General features: G+C 38.4%; 1 pseudogene; it reads left to right on the top strand.

Moving 5' to 3' along the window:
- The first annotated feature begins 8,688 nt into the window (after positions 1-8,688).
- On the top strand, positions 8,689-10,558 carry LOC123863003 (nuclear transport factor 2-like; annotated as a pseudogene).
- The last annotated feature ends 220 nt before the right edge of the window (positions 10,559-10,778 follow it).

Here is a 10,778-nt window from a genome sequence, read left to right as displayed (position 1 = left end):
AATTCAAAATGGGGTCATCCACATAAGCATTCACTGGATACATTTTTCTCTTTGTTGTCTTGCTAGGGGCTGTATATAAATTAAGCATGGGAGAGCAGTGTGGTTAAGAGCAGGCACTCATAATTTGCCTGGCTCATCTACCTCTAGTTTTTTATATTAATCTCCTTACCCCACCGGAATATCAACTTCATAATCTGTAAAATGGTGATAATAATAACATAATAGGGTTGTTATGCAGGATAAATAAGATCTTATGGATAAACAACTTAGCCCAATGCTTGACACTTACTAGGAGCTTGGCAAATTCAGTTTTTATTATAATAGCTAAGACTGGTTTGCCCCTTTGGGAATTTGGAGTTTTACAACCCATGTTATACATAAGTGGGATGCTTAGGAGATGCCATTTTAAAGGGCACAGAATGACTGGTGGATTCCCATTAAAAAAGGGAAAATACAAATTACTGCCTAGTGCCTCCTTATACCCCAATTAAATTCCTAAGTCTTTCATTTCAGGAAATCATCTCCATCACAATAAGGAAATAATACTATTGCTATTTCCTCACAGGGATAATACCACTGTTGGGCCTGCCAAATACTAGGCCCTAGATCAAAAGTGGTCCACAGCCTTCTAAAAAAAAAAAAAAAAAAAGGCCATTTTTTTTTTTTTTCTTTTAGCAGCTCCTGGCAGACAAGCATGCCAAAAAAGCACATGGCTCCACCAGGCGTTAAGCCATTCAGTAAAGCAAATGCCATGTCAGAAAAAAAAAAAAAAAAAAAAAGGAAGAAGAAGAAAGAAAGAAAAAGGAGAAGAAGAAGAGGAGGAGGAGAAGGCAGAGGAGGAGAGGAAAGTTTAACTGTTTTGCACAGATTTCATTTTCAAAGCCAAGACCACTTAAAATATAAAAACTGGCTAATTAACTGGAGTGTTTACACCTGTTTCCCTTATTTTAACCAGATGAACAAAGAAGGCCCACCTTGCTGTTGTTCTTTTTAATCCTAATTTATATTGTCCTTACTTGGGAAGTTACAGTTCTACCATTTAAAACAACAACAAAATCATGTGTATAAGATGAAAAGGCAAAAATCAAAGAGTTATAACTCAGAACGAGTCTAATCCAGTGGAAAAAAGAAAAAGTGAAATGAGGAACTTCATCTAACAGAGGATATATCAGGTGTATAGTCATTAAATAGGGTTTACCTCACAGCTCTCAAAGACGTTTCAAGTGAATATTTCAGATTATGGTTTTTGTTCGAACTATAGCTAAAGGAACTAAAACACAATAATGTGGTATTCCTTTTTCTACCCCCAGCACCCCCAAAATTATCTTTTTTTATAAAGTGGTTTATAGGAAATAATGTTGAATGGATGGGCAAGCCACCTGGGATCTAGTCTCAACTCTGCTACTAAGTGGTAGAGATCTAGAACTAGTTTCCTCCTAGAGGTGGGAGAAGGTGGGCTCCCTTATTGCTAACATCCTATAATGACATCACCCAGAATGACAGTGTGTTAGCAACTGAGGAAATATTTTAATCTGAGCAAGTCATTTGATTAAACTAGAAAAAAACAAAGAGGGAATAAATCGCTTTTCCAAATAATATCTTTTAACATTTCATGTGAAAAAATCCATATTAAAAATGTTTTAAACACTCTGATTCTTTAAAAAAATACATACACACACAATTTAAACAAATGTGTTCAAAACTCAAAGTTTTTATATGCTACCATCTAGTGGAGACTAGAACCTACTTTGTTAATTCCATCTGAAAATGCACTCAGATCTTTTGTTCATAAAACAGGAATAAGAGGAGTTTTGTTTACACTGCAATCATTTACAGTTCTTCTCAAAATATAATCCAACAGCATGGGGTATCAGAATTAAGTGGTTAAACACACAGCTTCCCAGAGCTCATTCAAGACCAGCTAAACTAGGTTCCTTGAGCGGGGAACCCAGGAATCTGCATGGTTTAACAGAGAACCCAGCTGATTATTAAGCCCACTGGAACTTGAAAACCAATGTTCTAGCTCCCCGAGAGGCGTGCTATGAATGTGGGCATTATCATCAATCCAGTGTCTAGTTAGGATGCAAATCTCTAAATCTTGAGGGAAGATATAAATTGAATTGAAATTCTTTTTTCTTCATCCCAAGGGTTAAAACAAGTAGAAAGTAAATAATCCATCAGTTTCCTGTCAACTTAAGAATAAAGATCATATTCCTTTGCACAGCACACAAGGCCCTTCATGGTCCGGACCCTACATTCCCAGCCACCAGGCGGTGGTACTTCCATTAGTCTCTTTGTCTTTGCCTCGCATTGACATCACTGCCGCCGTTAAATTCCACACGGAACTCTGAATCCCTAAAATAGTCTGTGCAATTGATTCTACATTTTTAAACATGCTATCCACTCTGCATGGAATATGCCTTCCCCTAACTTAAATTTAATAATCATACCTTTTTAGTTATCATTAATAAAACTGAAAGGATAATGCTCCTTGAAGTGGACATCAATGTCAGGACCATCAAGAGTTGTCCTGCAGGCTTTTATTTAGGCTATCTCATCTCCATACACCAGTTTTTCCAAGTATGTTTGGGTTTTTTGCTTGCAGAGGCAGCCAACAGAAAGGTTGCCAGTGGCCATTCCCCCTTCCAATCATACGGCTGACCTAAAGCCCCTTTCTTCTTTACCTAAGTGTAGAAATTCTTGAGAAATAGGCCCAGGACAAATATAAACAAAGATCTATCAAAGTGTCCACTTTATTTCTGACAAAAGCTTGGTGGAAGACTGTAGCTAGATCTTTGGGTACCACTCCAAAGGGAAGGTTTAGGTCCACAGAACAGGCACACTGGCCAAGAACTTCCAGCCTGCATTGTTTGGGGGTCAAGCTGGAAGAAGAGGAATCACATTCTGGTGTTGTAGATTAGCTCTCCCCAATTTTGAAAATGAACAAGAGTTGCCTCTAAGAAACCCCAGCTATGGATACTCTGGAGTTGCCCCTCTGTGGAATTATTAGATGAGAGAAGTAGACTTCCTTAGCTCCAAAATGTATTTTTCATTATCTATTCAAATGATGACTTGCCTGTAGTCAGAGTTCTTGGTAACAGAGTACAGTATGTTCTGCTCTGAGCCAGTTGTCCTGTGCCAATCTGGTTGTTTCTAATAAAGATGCTGTTTTGTACATGTACATGCACATGTTACAGGAGATAGTTAATGCAATAGTAAAAACTTCAATTATTAATGTGATAATGAGATGCTATTTCCTTAATTCAGTTTTATTGAGATAATTATAGATTCACATGTAATTTTAAGAAATAATACAGAGCAATCTTGTATACTTTGTCTAGTTATCCCAAATGGAGGAAGTTTGCGAAACTATAAATAATATCACAGCCAGGATATTGACATTGATACAATCCACTGATCTTATTCAGATTTTTTCCAGTTTTACTTATGATCATTTGTATACTCAAATATGTACATGTGTGTACTAAGTTATTTACAATTTATCACCTGCATAGATGCTCTTTGTCAAAGTAAACTCATCTGTGTCCACCACTAGTCAAAATACTAAAAAGTTCCAACATCACAAATATCCTTCACATTTCCCTTTTATAATTACACTCACATCTCCCTTTGCCCCCTAGTTGCTCCGTCTGCCCCTAAACCTTGTCAACCACTAAGTGGTTCTCCATTTCTAAAATTTTGTTTTGAGAGATCTTTATATTCTAAATACTAGTTTTTTGTTGGATATGTGGTTTGCAAATATTTTCTCCCAGTGTGTAGTTTGTCTTTTCATCCTCTTCATACGGGCTTTTTCACAGAGCATAAGTTTTTAATTTTGATGAGGTCCAGTATATTGATTTTTCCCTTTATTGATCATGCTTTTTGGTACTAAAATCTGTAAAGTCTTTGCTTAGCCCTAGATCCTGAGGATTTTTCTCATATTTTTTCTAAAAGTTTTATAGTTTTATGTTCTATTAGGTCCATGATCCATTTTGAGTTAATTTTTGTATCAGGCACATCCGTCTGAGGTTCCTCTTTTAAAAAAAATATGTTTTAGCCTATGGATATCCAATTGTTCTGGTGTCATTTATTGAAAAGTCTGTCTTTCTTCCATGGACTTGCTTTCTCATCTTCGTTAGTGATTGGTTGGGTGTTTGTGCACGAATTTGTATTTGAACCCTCCACTCTGTTCCACTAATCTATGCCTCTATTCCTCTGCCAGCACAACACTGTTCTCATTATTGCAGCTATACGATAATTCTTAATATTGGGAAGAGTAATGTCTCCCTTCTCATTTTTTTTTTTTTTTTTGGTTAAGATTGTTTTAGCTATTCTAGGGACCATGCTTTTCTATATACATATTACAATAAGCTTGTTGGTGTCTACAAAAAAAAAAAAAAAAAAAAAAAACCTTGCTGGGATTTTGATAGGAATTGCATGAAGCCTGTAGATCAATTGACATATTTATTATGTTCAGTCTTCCAATCCCTGAATATAGTATATCTCTCCATTTCATTAAGTCTTCTTTGATTTCTTTCATTAGCATTTTGTAATTTTCAGCATATTGATCCCACACATGGTTGTGTTAAGTACTTATATCTAAATACTTAATTTTATTTGGAGTGATTGCAATGGTATTTTATTTTAAATTTTAATTTCCCTGTGTTAATTGTTAGTATATAGAAATGTGGTTGATTTGTACATGATCTTATATCCTGAAAGCTTGTTAAACTCACTTATCAATGCTAGAAGTATTTTTGTAGGTTTTGGGAGTTTTTATTTAAATAATGTGCAAATAGAGGCCATTTTATCTCTTCCTTTCCTGATCTTTATACATTTTATTTCTTTACCTTGCCTTACTTTGGTGGCCAGAACTTTTTTGTTTTTTAAGATTTTATTTATTTATTTGACAGAGAGAGACAGCGAGAGGGGGAATACGAGCAGAGGGAGTGGGAGAGGGAGAAGCAGGCTTCCCGCGGAGCAGGGAGCCGGATGCAGGGCTCAATCCCAGGACCCAGGGATCATGACCTGAGCCAAAGGCAGACACTTAACGACTGAGCCACCCAGGTGCCCCGGCCAGAATTTCTAGTACTATGTTCAACAAGAGTGGTGTGGATGGGCATCCTTGCCTTATTCCTGATATTAGGGGAAAGCATTCAGTATTTCACTATTTAACTCAAGGTTAGCTGTGGATTATTTTAATAGATGCTCTTTATCAAGTTAATTCCCTTCTACTCCTAAATGCTGAGAGTGTTTATCATGAATGACTGTTGGATTTTGTCAAATGCTTTTTCTGTGTCAATTGATATGATATATGATTTAACTTGTTGGTATATGGTGATACCATATGTATTGGGGTTTTTTGGTTTTGTTTTTTTTCCCCTGCTACTGTCTCCAAGTTCGCATTGCTCTGTTCATGTTTTTCAGTCTATTTTCTCTCTTGTTTAGATTGGGTGAATTCTATCGTTTGTCCACAAGTTCACCAGTTCTGTTGTCTGTTGTCTTCACTCTATTCTTTTTTTTTTAAGATTTTATTTATTTATTTGACAGAGAGAGAGACACAGTGAGAGAGGGAACACAAGCAGGGGGAGTGGGAGAGGGAGAAGCAGGCTTCCCGCTGAGCAGGGAGCCTGATGTGGGACTCGATCCCAGGACCCTGGGATCACGACCTGAGCCGAAGGCAGACGCTTAACGACTGAGTCACCCAGGCGCCCCATCTTCACTCTATTCTTGAGCCCAACCAGTGAATGATTTATTAGTGTTGCATTTTTGAAGTCTAATTCCCATTAAAAAAATTTTTTTTATTACATTGCTGAAATTTTCTACTTTTTCATTTGTTTCAAGTAAGTTTATAATTGATTGTTGAAGCATTTTTATGATGGCTGCTTTAAAATCCTTGTCGGATAATTCTAACATCTGGTTTATGTTGGTGGATGTTGGCATCTATTGACTGCCTTCTCTCATTCAAGTTGTGATTTTCTTGGTTTTTGTATGGATGGATGATTTCACATTGGATTGTGGACACTTTGACAATTATGTTAGGAGACTCTAAGTCCTACTTAAATCTTTCATTTTAACAGGCAGTCACCTGTTCAGGTTTAATTTATAGGTTTTAGTCTATTTTTGTGGGCTGTGGTTTCATGGAATTTTAATTTTCTAAGCCTTTGGGGTATTATTTTTGGTCCAGTTGGTTTATTTGGTACACCTCAAGCTCCCACTGGTTTCTGCTGGTGTGGCCTGAGAGCCCGGAAGGAATTTCCTCAGGCCTCAGGTGGCTCCGGAAGGCTGGAGAGTCTCAGACTCGGCAGAAAAGGGCTGCTTATTTTTGATGGGATTCCCAGTGGACCCTCCTTGTCAGTGGACTTGGATTTGCCTGATGTTGCCAGCAGGACTCTTTTTTGATCTGCAGGAAGAATGAGCCCACTGGGCTGCCTTCTTTTGTTAGGTCACGAGTTGGGAAAAGATGGGTCCTAGTCATCTTCTCTTGTTGGATGACAGCCTGCCACTATTTTGTTCCTTAATTCCTGAGGAAATCATCTCACTTTTTTCTTACAACGTTTTAGCATTACCCCCCTGCATCATTTCTGGGGTTTATATTTGTGCCTAGTCGGGGAGGAGCAAGGAGGAACTCATCTCGGCCATCTTGTCCTGACTGGAAGTCAGTCTCTTTCGTTTTAAAGAAGAAACTTGGTCTAAACAAGTAATAAAAATTTTTTTTTTCCTTTGAGTCAGTTTCTACCTACCATAAAGAGGCAACATTGGTACTGGTTTCGGCCTGCTTTTCCTCTCAGCTGTCTTGTTTCTTCTCTCTCCAACCTCCACTCCCCTCATCTCCCCCATCCCCTCCCATCTACTGAGGGATAATTTTGGAGTGATTTTTAAACGTATGAAAAACCAGTGGCAGGGAATGCAGAAACACAAAACAGGACAGGCTTCATGTTAGATTAAACACAAAGGGAGCTGTAAAACAGAGGTGTAAGCCTCAGTGGTTTTGTAGTGCTATTAAATTAATTCTGTGATTTAAAATAAGAGATTTAACGTTAATTCAATTAATTTTAATGACTGATGGAGCTTATATGTTTCAACAATCTTAGAGGTTATTTGTATTTAATACAGATTAAAGTGAACCAAAATAAAGCCCTAAAGGCATAATTTCAGATAGGTAGTAAGTGAGGATGTTATTTCATAGCAGTGAGTTTTGAAGTGTGATTGAGGGTAATTCAGTACACTCCTATTTTGGAGGAAGTTTTATTATCTTTAAAGAACAGATTCTAAAATTATCACTATTTTGTTATGGTTTTGATCATTTCATTTATTTTGAACTTAAAAAATGAAAGAATCATTAAGATTTTTAGGTTTGATCAAAACCAAGATTGAGCAGTATTGTTTTAAAGAATAACATGACACAAACTCCATCTTCCTATGGGGATGACTGGTAATTAGGCTGTAAGTTACAGGCTCTTGTCCACTGAGTATGAACTGTGGCACTGTTTTCCAGCTCTCTTTACAGATGTGGACTAAAAAATGTGTCATTGCTGACATTCACACTTAACACTCTGACACTATTCCTTCAAAATCCACCTTTGCTCCCCCTTGTCAGGGGAAGTGTGACAGGTGTCGTGCACCTGTTCTACCATTGTTAAGCAGCTGTTCAATGCTTAAAAGACTTATGAGATAGAAAAAGGTTATGAGATGGACTTACATCCTTGATAATCTTATTTATTTCTTTATATCCCAATTGGGCTAAGGAAGTTCAGTTTAATTAAGCTGGGGTCATATGTGAGATGGGGCAAGTGTCTGATCTGTTGCATCCTTTTTATCCCTTTATATTTTATCTCCTCATTCCTCATGAGCTTTTTTTTGAGTTTTTAAAAAAATGTAAAACATATTACATCCATAACATGCAAAGCAATCAATACTGGCAAGAGAAGAATTTTTTTAAATTTATTTATTTGAGAGAGAGTGTGAGAATGAGAGAGAGAGAGAGCATGAGCAGGAGGAGGAACAGAGAGAGAGAGGGAGAAGCAGACTCCCCACTGAGCAGGGAGTCCAGATGTGGGACTCCATCTGAGGACCCCAGGATCATGACATGAGCCAAAGGCAGATGCTTAACCAACTGAGCCACCCAGGCACCCCAAGAGAAGAATTTATTTATTTAGCAAGATAAAAATGTTTGATCTGCTTTAATCTAAAAAGCTTAGCTCTTATTTTACCTTCACTTTTTTCCTGCGTTAGAAGCATTCATCCCATTTTAGCAGGGCAGTCACCTCCATAGTCTACACTCCGGTAGAAAAAGCAAATGTTCTCCCTCACCATCTAGAAAATGTTAAATGCAGTTTTCCCTACACTTATGAAAAGAGAAATAGCTTTTCTTGTGGCTTATGATTTGTGCTCTGGATATATGGTTCTTTGGAGTCTAGAAGGAAACAAAAGAAGAGACAAATATTTTGTGTGGAGGATATAAAGAAAGCATGGAGGTGGGGAAATAAGTGACATGACTGATAAATACCAATGACATCACCCTGGGACACTTGTCCAAGACGGCACTGTCCCATATAACCCATGACATGCCCAGTGAGTGAAACAAGAGAAGGAACATTACAAAGAACACTGTTAAAATGTCCATGACCCACAATGTTTTGGAGTCATTGTGTGAATGAAAAATTTTCATTACTCATAATACAGACCATGAAACCTGTGCCAGTTGGGACTCCAATTTGTACCAGGAGGAAACCCTATTTAATTCATACTAGCACATCACCAACTAACTGCCCTGCAGTGGTAATGTTCCACTATGCCATGACATTTTATACTGTCCTCATCCAATGACACCTGTTCATGCACCTCTCAACAATGTCATGGGACTTCTGAAAGACCAAGTTTCTAAAACAGGATAGTGATGAGTATGGCCCCTATTTATCTTGGAGATGATTCAATCTGAAGATATTTTTGAAAATCTAGGCTTTGGGGTGCCTGGGTGGCTCAGTCGTTAAGTGTCTGCCTTTGGCTCAGATCATGATCCCAGGGTCCTGGGATTGAGCCCCACATCGGGCTCCCTGCTCAGCAGGAAGCCTGCTTCTCCCTCTCCCACTCCCCCTGCTTGTGTTCCTTCTCTCTCTCTGTCAAATAAATAAATAAATAAATAAATAAATAAATAAATAAATAAATAAATAAAATCTTTAAAAAAAGCTTTGCACAGGCTGCAAGGAGGTCCTAACTATCAGGATCCACCTTCACTCTCACTGGAGAGAGACAGAAATAATGGTAGTCTCCAAGATTACTTATGCCTTAGCAGGGGCTGGGACTGGAAGAGCAAAGAAGGATGGCAAACAGAAGAGTAAAGAAGCCCAGAAAATGGACCTCTAGGTTTTTTCCTAATGCTATCTCTGAGTGACCTGACTTTGCCCCATAGCTGTTTCCTGCTCTTCAAGGTAATAGATTCTCCATATCGTTCAGTCATTGGGTAACCTTGCATTTCAGAGAAGCCTGGACTTATTACCAATCCCCGAGTGAGTCCAATTTGATCTTTGCCATTTGTGGTAGTTCTATTTACCTTGCCAGTGATTGGCTTGAGAGTGGGCATATGATACATTTCTAATCAATGATATGAGGGTTACACCACTAGGACTTCTAGAAATTCTTCCTGGCTGTCAAGAAGAGAGGCCTAAGGAAGAAATAAATTTTCTTTCCCCCTTTCCTACATCTTGATATATATTAAGGTTGACACGCCTGGAACTGCCAGAGTAATCTCATTAACCATGAGGAGAAGCTGAGAGATTTGAGAAGAATTTGAACTGGAGCAAAAATAAGATTTAGCCACTCAGTTAACCAACCCTAAAATGGCCCTACTTTTAGCTATTGGATAGGTAAGAAAATAAATCTTTCCTATTGTTTAAGCCAATTATAGTTGAAATTTTTGTTACCTCCAGCCAAAAAACATACCAAATGAATAAATAATCTGATGAAAAAAATATTTTGCATTGTCTCACGAGCCCCTTGTGGATTCATGATTATCTAAGAATCAAATTATTTTCTTTCTGGTAATGGATTATACTTACATCCCCTTCTAGGTGTCTCTGAGATTGCATAGACTATACTCTTTGCAAGAATCTTTCTATAGCCTGCGACCACCATGTCAGCCCCTTGGGTCTCAACGAGGCTGGGTGACACTGAGAACGGGAGACAAGCCAATTTGGGAGCAGATTGGATCCAGCTTCATTCAACATTAATACCAGTTATTTGATTAACGACAGAACCCAATGAGGTGCAATTTATATTGATGCATCATGCCTAATGTGGGAAGGACAGCAGTCCAGGGGAAAGCTGCCATGTGGAGAAGTTGTCTAGCCTTCCATTCCAGAAAATGCAACACAGCATCACAGTGCAGGACCATCAGCCCACATCAGACAGCTGCATCATCAGCATTGTTGTGGGCAAGCTCAAGACTGATGGAGACCCCATCATAAGGTTCCACCAGATGTTCCTGTTAAAGAACATCGTCGATGCTTGGGTTTGCACCAATGACATGTTCAGGTTTGCCCAGCACAGCTTTGGCTGACGTCTTCCCAGCCAGGCACTCATGCTGTTTTCTCCTCCTTCCTCTTCCTGATATTATTCACAATCCTCCACATGCTTCAAATACCACACACAAATGAGCAGGGCCATGGTGGGGGCAGGCACAGTGTACTGCTGATGATGATGTATTGGGCATGATGTTTGGACGCTAGACTAGTTGCATCTGACAGAAATTTGTGTTGTACCAGCACATGCCTTGGAAG

This window comes from Mirounga angustirostris, unplaced genomic scaffold (genome assembly GCF_029215605.1).
Source record: "Mirounga angustirostris isolate CCGP_5_RB_7025 unplaced genomic scaffold, mMirAng1.0.hap1 SCAF_1, whole genome shotgun sequence".
NCBI lineage: Eukaryota > Metazoa > Chordata > Mammalia > Carnivora > Phocidae > Mirounga > Mirounga angustirostris.
This window is presented reverse-complemented; position numbering and strand designations above follow the sequence as displayed.